The 13,296-nt window shown below is 46.8% G+C and overlaps 1 protein-coding gene across 10 annotated transcripts in view; it reads left to right on the top strand.

The window, feature by feature from the left end:
* The window catches only part of LOC144792353 (uncharacterized), a 250,193-nt gene that overhangs the window by 122,211 nt on the left and 114,686 nt on the right, over positions 1 to 13,296 (top strand). For all 10 annotated transcript variants that reach the window (XR_013602542.1, XM_078667325.1, XM_078667321.1 and 7 more), the window contains one exon: positions 12,168 to 12,231. The gene's annotated coding sequence lies outside the window, so the exon portion shown is untranslated. The remainder of the gene's footprint in view (positions 1 to 12,167; positions 12,232 to 13,296) is intronic.

Below are 13,296 nucleotides of genomic sequence, written 5' to 3'. Positions count from 1 at the left end.
GAGAGAGACTATAAGGGTGCACTAAATTGTACTGGTTCAGGAATCAAGAAAAGAAGGTAGCACTGAAGGCAGTGTTAGTTCAAGGAACAAGGAATTAACTCTCTCAGAAATCAAGGAATCAAGGTACAGGAAAAAAGGGGAAAGAAATTGCACACTTGGCAGAAAGCAGGTAACAAACATACAGGTGAAACCAGTAGCAAGACTGTAGGCAAAGGAAGACAGCAAACTTGGAACGGCAACAAAGGTAAAGGTAATGGGGGGGGGGGGGTAAGCAAAGACTGGCAAAAGGGAAATACAGTAGGGAGGCTGCAAGGGTGCACTAAACAGTACTGGTTCAGGAATCAAGCAAACCAGAAGTAGCTAAGGCTCAGGAGTGAAGATAGCCATGAAAGCAGTGCTAGTTCAGTAACAAGGAATTGCTATAGCTCAGAAAGCAAGGAATAGGTATAGCTCAGGAACTTTGGAAACTATGATAACAAAAGGTCAAGAAACAAGGGTCGGCCTCGCAGGAACACAGCTACAGTGACCAACACTGGACTGAAGAGAGCTGGGGCTTCACAGAGCTCACAGTATTCACATGCAGCAGGTGTGAGCAGGCTAACAGTTGCCAGCTACAGGTGTGCTGTATTCCTCCACCCATGCTTGGCCTGCAGGGGCGGAGAGGGAGTAGTGAGCAGGGGATTATAGGTAATGGAGTTTCAAGCATGATCAGAGAGACTGGCTTCTCAAAACCCGGCATGGATTGGGAATGGATGGGAATTTCCAAATAGCATCAAAATGGCTGTAGGTCAAGATATGCATAGATGGGAAGGTCCAGAAGCTTATTAGAACACTGGAGAGTCTCACAATTCAGCACAATGGTGGTGGGCAAAAGAGAGCAGGGAGCGAGTCATGACATTTAGCATTTGGACCATGAGGACTGGAGTCAGTTGGCCAGCGACTACGCCAGGAGGATAAGGGACCTGGACAACAAGGGTATGCAGGACTGAGAAGACAGAGGGAGCCATAACCCGCCAAGACAAGAACCAGGAGTCTCGGCTACAAGGACAAAGACGAGGAGGACAAAGAAAACTAGGACATGGCCCAGAAGCACTTTGACCTCAAGAACGAGCTGCAGCGACAGCAGGACCAGTGGGAACTTGAGGACTAGGATCAGGAGAAAAAGCAAGAACATATGGATCCAGATGTTAATGGTTGGGACCAGGCCTTGAGGACCAGATGTAGGAAAACCAAGGATCTGGATTAGTGAGACTAGAATGAGGTCCAGATGGACGACTAGTGTTGTGATATCTCTCTAGGGATGAGTATTGCACTCTATAAATACTGTAAATAGAAAAGAACCAGGCCGGCCACGTGTACAAGTACCAGCGCCTTGGAGGACTAGGAGAGCCTGTGGGACCAGACCGAGAAGGACCAGTTCCTGAAAGACCAGGACTGAGTGACTTATACTGCCTGGTGCCAACCAGAATTATACTCTTTCCAAGTCAGTGCCTGCCTCCCCTCCCCCCCCCCCCCCCCCCCCAACTCCATCTCCAAAAGATAGAAATTAGTGCTGCTGCTTTCACATTTAACCGGGATCCAGCAGCACGTCTCTTGCACAGGAGCCTTTCTTGAACCCAGATGACGCATCACTCCTCCTTCCTAAGCACGATAACACAAGAGGAAAGCACCCTCTGCGGAAGGGCCGCAAAAAGAGGGTGAGCCCCACATCTGAGCCCGTGCACGAGGCGACCCCACCCATCACTGCTGAATTAATGCCACAAATCACACACAAGCTGCGGCTGAATCAGAGATTTAATGAAGGTCAAGACCCTGCGTGCGCCGCTATGGGAGGTTGTGTCTTTCCTCAGAATCTGATGCACCTGCGTAGCGAGGCAAGTAGAATCTACTACGCATGTGCAATGGGGGGTGAATCTCCGGCGCATGCGTAGTGAGGATGAGTGAAAGGCGAGGATTATGCATATCTATATTGATAGCAAGTTCAAAGGTAAAAGTAAAAACAACACAGCAATTATACTACAACTCCCATGAACCAATAGTCCAATCCAGTAACAGTCCGATAAGCTATATAACACATAAACCATCGCAGTCCTTCCTTTTCTTTGCTGAAGGAAGTTAAGCACGCTGTTCCTCATTCCATCTTTGATTCTGAACATGAAGTATGCAGCCTCTCCTCGATGAGGGCGTTCAAATTGGAAGCCAAAAGATTCCTAATGAGCAAATTCTTACCGTAAGGGGAGGAAGCACACCTAATTCGTCTGACTTTGTTCTTATCACCATACTACCTCCAGCTACAATGGATCATCTCCTATGTTTTTTTTATTTATTTTTTCACATGCGTACACCTGTTTACTGTGTTATCCGCCATTTTTGGGTGCTGTTTCCAAATTGATGTTTATACTACCCCCTTGTTCTTTCTTTCTGCCTATTGTAAAGCGCTCTGATATCCTTCGGGATCTTGTTCGCGCTATATTAAACTTTATGAATAAATAAAATAAAGAAATAAAAATGTGGTCAAATACCTGCTTCCAGGTGATATATTTTGGCAGAAAAATCCATTTGAGATATCAAGTTTGGTTTTGTATTTTTTCCGCACAATGTTTATTAGTGCGACACTGTGTATTTTGTACTACAAATGTGCGACTTTCTGTGTTCAAGTTTCTGTAGTTTAACACTAGACTATATGAATGATCGTATTTCATCACAGGAATAAAGGGATTATTCATTGATGAGGTGCAACTTTTTATTACAGCCCGGCACTCAAGTTCTTGCAGGATTTTCCTAACTTGTTTTTTAGCTTCATGCTTAATGGGGTATTTCTTTGAGGTTATGGAATTGTCCTCCGTTGTACTTCATGATAAAGGCAACTGTCATACCACCCTCATGGTTGCGGTATAACGCAGGAGCTAGTGCTAGTGCCCACTCCTTGGCATAAAAGTGTAAAACCGATTCTTGAACAAGGTTGGAAAAGGCAGGTAAAATCACAGTTTCTCCGTTTAGGCAATCCATTACGAAATCAGGTCGAACTCCTTTTTAGCCAAAAGAATATTCTTAACCTTTAGTGAAGTCCTCCCAAAAGAGAAAATTAATGTTTCTAGGTACCTCCCCCTCCAATAGAAGTTGTATTTCGTATAAAAGATGGGGGACGCTTAACCTAATATCAGGTGTCTCAACCGTGATGTACTCACTCAGCGCTACTCCCACCAGACAATCCATCAGGTTCTGGCGAACTATTGTGACTTCTGTTGCGCTTTTTAGCATGGTCACTGCCCATTCCCTGCTCAGAAGCAGTGTCCTGAATATGCGGGGCATCCTTGACCGTAAGTCCAGCTACTTTCTTCTTTTTGAATTGAGGTTTGGAAGGTTTAACTTGTTTAACCTGTTTAATGATGTAGTCAGATGAGCATTGGGATCTTTCGGTTTCACGTTCTCCTCCGATCTGGGCTTTGACCGTCCACCTCTCTCCAAATGCTTTTCGGATAACTCCTGAAAGGAACGGGATGAACATGTATCAGTATCCTGATACCTCTTAGGTGGTCTAATGTTATAGCAGTTAAGCAGATTGTAGTTTTTTCAGTAGCTTCCTGTGTAGGAGACCCACCCTGTAGTTTTATTTTATATTTGTTTTTCTTATTCTCCTAATACTTCTTTGTTGAAATGTCAGGTGCTTGTTTAGAGTTATCATTTGCAGAATAACTCTTCAGTTGTGGTTTACCAGGTCTGGCACTCAAATTATCTCTATCCAGCGTAGCTTATGTTTCTTCGATAATTATATGAAATTTGTGCTCCTGCTATGCAGGAGCCAAATCCTTACACGCTGGCATATAGCTAACGCTGCTGCTTCCCTCTTTATGTTAATTAACATTATGGAGGACATCGTTGCAAAATTGCCCATCAGTTTTATTCCCAAGTCCAGGGCAGGTACTACCCCATACATTCTGGATCGGTTTAAGCACTTCTATCAAAACAGCCAATGAAGGGGTACCATGTGTTCTGATATATACTGCAGCAAAAACTATACCTCATATTGTACAGTCTTCTAGTGAGGGAGCCATCCCTATTGGCAAGCTAATTGTTAATATTCTATGTTTTTCTAGTGAGTCTGCATGGGTAACACTGTCTCAAGCTGTCTTGTTTTTTGTACTCGCTGCCATAGACAACAACCGCACCCTCCTCGACCAAGGGCACACTGCAGCTCTGATCCTACTCGATCTCTGTGCGGCATTCAACACCGTCTCCCACTGCACCCTCACCGGCAGACTTTACGACGCCGGCATACAGGGAACCGCCCTTGACTGGATCCGCTCCTTCCTCACCGGCTGATCCCAAAGAATCAGACTGCCATCCTTCCTCTCCGAAAACAACAGAAATCAACTGCGGAGTACCACAAGGATCGTCGCTCAGCCCCACTCTCTTCAAAATCTGCATGGCCCTCCTCGCCACCATCATCAAACAGTACGGACTCAGTATAGTATCCAACGCCCACGACATCCAGGTCATCCTCCCTCTCACCAAGGACACGACACAATCGGACAATAGTACATCTACTTCACCAGTTGGGTTTTACAATAATTGCACAAAGATCTCACCTGTGTCCGGCACAAGTGCAATCTTATCTGGGAGCTTCCATCAACACTCTCAAAGCTCTAGCCACTCCTAATATAGCCAGTGTAGGAAGGTGGATACCGGACTATGGTTACCCCCAACTTTTTGCCTGGTGTTTAGCTGGTTTTCGACTTAGTTGGCCTGGGATCCTGCTATTCAGGACCCCAGGCTATCTGCTCTCTGTAAAATGGACTCCATGTACTCTAGGTACATACACAATTGGGAATTGGTTCACCTTGTTAGCCCCTGTATAAGTGTACCCTAGGTACTCAGGGCATAGGTGCAACCAAGGCCTACCAGGGGCTGCAGCATGTATTATGCCACCCCTGGCTGGCCACACAAATAGACACAACTGGCTGATCACTCAGCTGGGGCAAGGTCGTGTAATCACCCCTTGCTTAGGTATAGTATTCCTATACCTACTTATATATAGACACATAGTAACCTAGAAGTTACTCCTATGGCAGGCCTTAACAATCCTGGAGGCAGAGTGCTTGGTTATGTGTGAGATGGTGCTCTAGCATGAGCTGAGCCTGTCTGCAGCTTTCGGAACCATGTCCTTATAGCTGTTCTATGATATTGCCATACCATATACTCTTAAGTGCATTATAATCCTCGCGGTTAATGCTAACTTTGGTTTGGCTTTATCCAAACATGTTGTGTAAGGTGTCATACACTTTGGAATACTACCCCCTCGCCAATTCTGGCGACGGGAGGTAGCATTCCACCCTTCTGGAGGGAGAAGACATGTTGTTCCTGACAATCCTGGCTAAAGTTAACCAGAGCCCCAGCGTCACAAAATGGACGCTGCTGCTACCGACACAAGTCTGATCTCCTGCTGCTGGGAGTCCTTCCAGTCACGGAGGTTTGGACAATAGGTTTCCTGCCTGGGGAGGTGCGAGCACCACCCCAGACAGGACTTTGTGTATTAGGACAGGGAGGGCTGAATGAAATGAGACACTGCCTGGGGCACACTGGGTGCTCCATGCATACCCCAGTTCAAACCGGTTGCTGGGGCACTCCAGCCTCAACTCTGGCGCGAAACTGGACAAAGGAGAGGGGGTGTAATCCAGCCCCTTTTAGTTGTATAAAGGTAGGAGCGGAGTCCTGAGACTTTAGATTAATCCTGAACTGAAACTTGAAACGAAACTCTGGACCTTCGACATTCTGCTGAAGCTGAACACTGAAGAATCTCCCTTGTGGCCAAGGAGTGACCACCCTGGGCAACCAGGCACCATCCAGCAAATCAACGGCCTGCTTTGCCGATGTTCCCGCCGGAACCCGAGCACAGAGCCTGACAAGACCCAGACTTCCAGACCTCTCTGAACCTCTCTTCACGTCTGCAGCGTAGCTGAGATCCGTGGAGGCGACGAGACACGTGGGACCGGACATCTTGAAAAGCCTGCAACTTGCTACCTGTGCAGCTTCTGAGGCACCCTCGAAGCTGTACACTGGGGATTGAGAAGCCCCACTCCGGAGCATCATCTGCAATGAAGATCAGCCCTCCACACTCCATGAGTTCTGCGTGGGGCCCTTCTGCTTTTGTTCTGCTCGATGCGTTGTCTGGTTGCTGGCCCGCTGGCTTGTAGCCTCTGTGACGACAATCCTTTTAATTTTCACCGCTGGTCTGGTTGCTCCAGACTGGCTCTTGCTTCCCTGCAAAGGTGAAGCACCCCAGACCTTGCTGGGCTGCAACAGAAGCCTTCTTTGAATCCTGCGTGGGTTGCCTTTGCCAAGGCTTGTTGACTCCAATCCAGAAGTCGACTCCTCCATCAGCGAGATCCTTCGTGGAACAGTCCGTATCCAGCTCCTGGTCGCCGTCGAAGCCTCCTGGTCCACGTGGCTGCGGAGACCAGCTTCAAGACAGCACCTGATTGCTCTTTGACATCGTCTGGTTCCTTCCTGGTTCCACCCGGTCACTGGCTATTGACCCAGACTCTGTCCCCTCTGCTTTCAGGTCCTCTTCATCCTCGATCCACCCTTGGATCCAACCGGACATCTTCCTCCTGGTCGCCTGCAGCATCATTCTTCAGGTCTCCATAGGATTCAACGACGAAACCAGACACATCTTGACACCTATACACCCGCCGTCCGTGGGTGAGGTAACACGAGTACTTCGGTGCTCCCAAGCGTATTGACTATCCAAGTGTCTAAGTCTTTAGTTGTTTCCTCCTAGCTAAACCGGAAGTGTCCTAAATCCTTTTAAATCTAACTTCTAAGTTTCCATTGACTTTGCATTGAAAACCCGCGTGTGTGTAAAGACACTGCACATTCCGCCTGTGGGCCTCCTACTTCTGAACTATTGTTAGAACAGTGTAGCCCCAGCGATGCCCTCGGCCTTCCCTTTCTTCGTGACATGGTACTTATACCACTTTCTTAATATATGGTTTGCTTCGCCCCTAGGGCCTAACCGTAAATTGTGCAACTTAACGTATAATAACTAAGTGTCTTGTTATGTGCTTGCACCTCTGACCTCATAAAGAGTTCAGAGGGGTTGTGTTAGAAATAAATACATCTATATTTTATATATATCCTGTGTGGTGTCCTTTCATTTGGTATTCAAGGGGTTACATATGGTAAAACAGCTGGCTTTACACACCCTCAAGAGTCTTTTAGCCTAAGACTGCTCTGTCCATGCTACCCCTAGGATAGCTGGTCTATACGGTTGACTTTACAACCATCACCATAAGGGTTGTTTGGACTGGTGCAAGGTGATCACTAGAATAGTGAACACCATATACCAGGCCAACTTCTCACAGCCAGGATTCACAATATCCAGGCCACACTATTACAATTTCAACCCCACCAATCATTACCAGCCAGAGTCTTCATGCAACTGCTGGGAATTACGGCATCCTGCGTTGCAATCGTACCTCATGCAAGGCTTCACATGCGTCCTCTGCAACAATGTTTAGCGAGTCAGTGGAATCAATCACAGGGGACCAGATGTACGGCATTATTTTGCATGCGCAAACGGGTTTGCGAACCCGTTTGCACATGCAAAATCACTGTTGGCCATGTACAATTCCAAAATAGCGAGTCGCAGTTTATTTGCGACTCGCTATTTAGGAATTGAGAGTCACAGTTAGGAAGGGCCATTCCCTTCCTAATTGCGTTCGCAATTCTATGTGTGAATGTTTTGTGACAACAATTGCGGTCGCAAAACACTCGCAAATTACCACCCTCTTCAAGAGGGTGGTAATGCAGTCGCAATTTCAAATGGGTCCCCTTTTACTTTGTGACTGTGTCTAAAAATATTTACCAGGGACCACTGCCTGCCCTTAAAGAATGAAACAAAAACGTTTCACTTTTTAAAATTAAATGCATCCCGTTTTCCTTTAAGAAAAACGGGCGGCATTTAAAAAAAAAAAAAGCTGCTTTATTAACAAGCATTTACAATGCAATGGTTTCGCCTTTGGAAAAGTTAGTTATTGGCATTGTAAATGACAAATTTTTTATTTATGTGTTGGTTTTGAAAACAGATAAATAAATGGCATTGCCATTTACATTGCCATTAGCTTAATCTCTGCAGTCACTCTGCACTCTCTAGCACTCCCCAGCGCTTCCTACTCACTCTGCACTCTCTAGCACTCCCTACTCACTCTGCACTCCCTAGCACTCCCTACTCACTCTGCACTCCCTACTCACTCTGCACTCCCTACTCACTCTGCACTCCCTACTCCCTCTGCACTCCCTACTCCCTCTGCACTCCCTACTCCCTCTGCACTCCCTACTCCCTCTGCACTCTGCACTCCCTCTGCACTCTGCACTCCCTCTGCACTCTGCACGCACTCTGCACTCCGCACTCCCTCTGCACTCGGCACTCCCTCTGCACTCCCTCTGCACTTTCAAGTTGCGGCAGTAGCCTTTTGACATATAGGCCCTATACAAACGGTAAATGAATAATATAATGTACGCCACCACAGGCCGCTGGTTGAGACACTTTAGAGGTAATGGGTAGACTACACGTGGTACTTACATTGTTCGAGGTTCTAGTTTTGCGCCAATATGTGAGAGATGGGGTGTGACGCAGCAGTGTGTGCGGTATTTACATATCTTCATTGCCTCTCCTGTTCATCCACGCTGCCCCTGGTGCCTCTGGGCGTTGCTTCCAGGCAGTGACAGTGCAGCTGGCCCCTGAAGATGTATTGCACGGTATACACACACTTTTACACATGGCAAGGATGAGACAGGGGGCCCGGCTGCGCAGCTGTCAGACCGCCCCCTCCCAAACCCCACCCCCACCCCACTTCTAATCCCTCCAGATCCCAAGCAAGGCCGGTTGGCAGATTTGTATGCCCTCGGGAAGCCCAATACGATAAAGAACCTTGTTGGGGATGGGGGAGGACGCCTCCCTTCTCTTCCCTGGAAACAGTTAAAGGTGCTCTGCGAGTTGCCCTGCAGCCGGGTCCATGTGCAGCAGCTGCGCGGCTCTCAAAGCGCTCTTAAAGGCATACACAGAGAGGAATTAGTGACTACTCATCTGCACTGCTGGCAACCCAATGGAGACAACCAACCCCGGAGACTTCTTTCAGGCTTTTTTTTATCACGGAAGCAACTGCTCGTGATGTTTTAAGAGTGGAGGATACAGCACTGATTCTTTTGCAAAGTAACTATGTTTACAGCCATCTTGCACTGCTTTGCTTTTTGGATTTTTGAAAAATCTCGGGTTCGATCCCGAGTTTCGGCAGAACCTTTATGATGAGTAAGAAATCACCCAGTTTTGCTCAAAAACGTGCAAAGAAAAGGTGGATTTAACAACTTTAATATTTTATAATTGGCTTTCATCTGGCCCCGCAAGTGATGATAGAAGCTTGTAGCCAGTACAGTGGTGTGCATCTTCCATTGTGCAAATTTCCAAGGCACACATTTCGATTGTGTCCGTCCTTTTCGTGTTTCCTTCTGGCGTGGGTTTCATTGCACGAGCGGACATTGCGCACGCATATGATTTGTGATAGGCAAATCCTACAAGTGCGATAAGAGAATCCGGGCAGGTTCTGGGTGAGCTTGCATTGTATGTTTGAGCTTGTGAAGGGGGCAGCATGGACGTATCCGGTTCAAGGAATAGAATGGACACTTTGATAGTGCATTGCACATTCTCGTGCACAACACGCAAGCACCTCTAGGATTCTTCGTTATCTGGCCACCAGATTTTACTGGAACCTTCTTTCTCATCAGAGAAAAAGAAAGGTTCATGCCGGCGAGTTTAAAAAATAAATAAATAAATACATTTAAAAAAAGGTATTTTTAAAAGGGCAGCGCTCCCAACAAGGCGAAATGAAATAAATAAAAGCACCTACGGGCACACGGACAGGGGGGGGGGGGGGGGGAACGGGCACAGGACAGCGAGGGGGGGGGGAACGGCGCACGGACAGGGGGGGGCGGGAACGGGCACAGGACAAAATGCATAAACTTACAAAGTGAGCTAGGAGCTCCGGCCCCAGGTGAAACCTAAAAAGCAGTCCCAGACGTGGTGGTCTGTTGAGCCCAGCAGGCCACCATCCGTGGTAGGGCTGGCATTGCCAATGGGCTCACAAATTGCGAGAGGCTCATTAATATTAATGAGCCTCGCAATTTACAAGCCCATTGGGAATCGCAAATCAGTGTAATAACAACTACTGTACATTTCAATTAGCGCCTCACAATAAGTCGCAAATTGCGAGGCGCAAAATGAAAGGGTCGTACATCTGGCCCAGGATCTATTAACTGATCTAGTGTTGGTAGACCGCCGCAACCATCGCTTGCTGCAGTGGTGGAACCCTCAAAACTAAGCAAAAGGACAGCCTTTCATAGACCCGATTCCACAGACACATCGTTAACCGGTTGGGGTGCCCATCTTCAACATTACAGAGTCCAGGGGCTGCGGTCGGACAAACACAAACGTCTCCACATCAAGTACCTGGAACTTCTAGCAGTGTTCCTGGCACTCAGCTTTTCTCACCCAACTTGTAGGCAAGACTGTCTTAGTTTGCACTGACAACATGACAGCAATGTACTACCTACAGAAACTGGGAGGGACTCACTCTCTCCAGCTGTCGTGCCTTGCACAAAGCATTTGCTATTGGGCGATTCACCAGAAAATCTATCTCCTAGCAGAACACCTCCCAGGAGAAGACCATCAGATTGCAGACCTGCTCAGCAGACTCAGGCAGCAAGTCCACGAGTGAGAACTTCATCCCCAAGTTCTTCTTCCCTACGTTAAAAAATGAGGATTCCACAGATAGATCTGTTTGCCACAGTGCACAACGCAAAATGCCCAAAATCTGCATCCAGATTCCCACACCCTGCATCCAAAGACAATGCCTATGGACAATTTGGTCAGGGATATTTGCTTACGATTTTCCGCCTCTCCTGCTAATTCCATTACTAGTTCGGAAGCTCAGACAAATGTCCCTCACTGATCTTATTTGCCTCCACATGTTCTCGTCAACCTTGGTACTCTCAATCCTAAAACTATCAGCGGTTCCACATCAAAAGCTACATCTCACACCTTGTCTCCTCACTCAGAGCTATGGAGAATCTCAGAGATCTCAACCTAGCGATTTGGCTCCTGAAGTCATAGAGGTTGGTTATTTACAACTACAACCAGACTGTATGAATATTCTCAAGTAAGCTAGAAAGTCTACTACTAGAGCATGTTATGCAGCAAATGTAAACATTTTGTTGCCTTTTGTAACAACCACAATATCAATCATCTTGATGCTTTTATGCAGAACATCCTTTGTTATCGGTTGCATTTACAGCAATGTGGATTAACTTACACATCCATTTGTTTACACCTGGGAGTCTTAGCTGCATACTTGAAAAATAGACAACACCTATCTCTCTTCAGAGCACCAGTGATTAAAGCCTTCATGGAAGGATTAAAAAGGGTTATACCGCCAAGTATTCACCCTGCTCCAGAGTGGAATTTAAACATAGTCCTTACAAGGCTAATGGGCCCGCCTTTTGAACCAATGCACAAATGTCCGTTACAATTCCTATCATAGAAAGTTGCTTTCCTTCTAACGATAACCTCACTAAGGAGAGTTGAGGAACTTCAGGCATTAACTATACAAGAGCCTTTCTTTCAACTTCACAACGATAGAGTGGTACTACAACTAATCCTAAATTTCTCCTTGAATGAGTTTCTGCTTAGTGGCAATTCTTGTGCAAAATCAAATTAAAATAATATAACATTAGCATTTTCATTATGTATTGAACCATCCTAATTCTTGTATAGAATTTATGTGCTGCAATGATAATAGAAGCAGATAAAAGTAATTAGCAAAATAAGCACATTGAACAAAATCAATAGTTCCACCATCTTTCTAAAATAATGTACATATGCAAGCATATAAAAACTGTATATAGCGTTTTCCTACTTTGCTTTTCTGTGTGTCTGTTGGTCTCTGTGTGTCTGTCTCCCATTCCCTGTAGGGAAAGTATGTAGGTCCCCGTTGTAGAAGAGTCGGTCAAGAGGGAGCACATTGCATTGAATAATTTCTTGGTATGCACTTTTTATTAGTATTACAGGAAATCACAGTGATTGATTGTCTTTGTTATATTCTTCTTTCCCACAGGGTCTTCCACTTCATTCCCTTAGGTGGGCCGCGGTCGTCTCTTGGACAGAAGGTAAAGACTCAGGTAAGTGTTTTTGCTTTATGGTTTAATCAAGGGAGGATGTGAGGGATAAATAATTGCTATGCATATATGTGAAGGGAGGGGGTTGGATCAACGAAAAGAAGAAGAGTAGCAGATGATTTCTGCTCTTGTCTTTCTTTTCTGTCTCACTTATTTCCTTTTTCCTGGTTCCCTTTCAACCCTCAGCCTCCCCTCCCGTCCCTCTTTGACTCAGCCCCTTTTCAAAAGCCTGTAGATGCCCACGCACCTGGAAGAGCCACGTCCCTCCGGGGCCGTGGCGTGGTGACTCTGCGTCCTTCAGTGAGGTCTGGTCTCCATCTGTTTCGGCTTTCCCTCCTCCGCCAGGTTCGGGTGTTCCACTCGCCGACAAGCTGTTACCTCCCCTGGGCTCCGGTTTTCTCTCTTGGAAGGCTGTTGGGTCTTCTCCGTCTTTCCGGTCTTCCCCCGCTGGTTTCTCCGCCTCGCGTTCCCGTGCTGTGTGTAGCTGGACCAACTACTGACCAACCTGACGCGCTCTCCACCTCACCATCTTGAAGCGTGTATCCTCTGATGTCCGTCCTCGGCTCTGGCTTAAAGGGGCTGCCTGCCAATTCCCCTCTCTCCACTTCTTGATGACAGCAAAGAGGACAACTGTTAAAAGGGGACTGTGAATATAGGAGGGGAGAAATATATGAAGGGATGGCATGGCACTCCTTATCCTCTATCCCATCGTCTACCACAGGGGCTACCTGACACACCTCACCCCCAGATGTTTCCCTTTCGTCGAAATGAGGGATGCGTAAAAGAAAGTCAGTATTGCTTTTATCAGACCCTTTTCTATGACAGATCTCAAATGAGTAGTCAATGCCATCTCGTCGAATGGTGAAGAGGTGTGGTGCAGCGGCCAGGGCAGCTGACTTCGGAGCACAGGGTTCACAGATCGATCCCGGGCTCTGGCGGTAGCTCAGCTCAGCACCATGTGACTCTTGGCAATAGCTGACTTAATTTCCACGACTCCCCCCATCACCTTGAGACTCGTAAGGGTGAGTAGTTTGCGCTTTACAAATAGTTTTATTTTTATTTACAGTA

This window comes from Lissotriton helveticus, chromosome 11 (genome assembly GCF_964261635.1).
Source record: "Lissotriton helveticus chromosome 11, aLisHel1.1, whole genome shotgun sequence".
Classification (NCBI taxonomy): Eukaryota; Metazoa; Chordata; class Amphibia; order Caudata; family Salamandridae; genus Lissotriton; species Lissotriton helveticus.
Note: the sequence above shows the minus strand (reverse complement) of the source record. Positions and strands in the feature narration are given on the sequence as shown.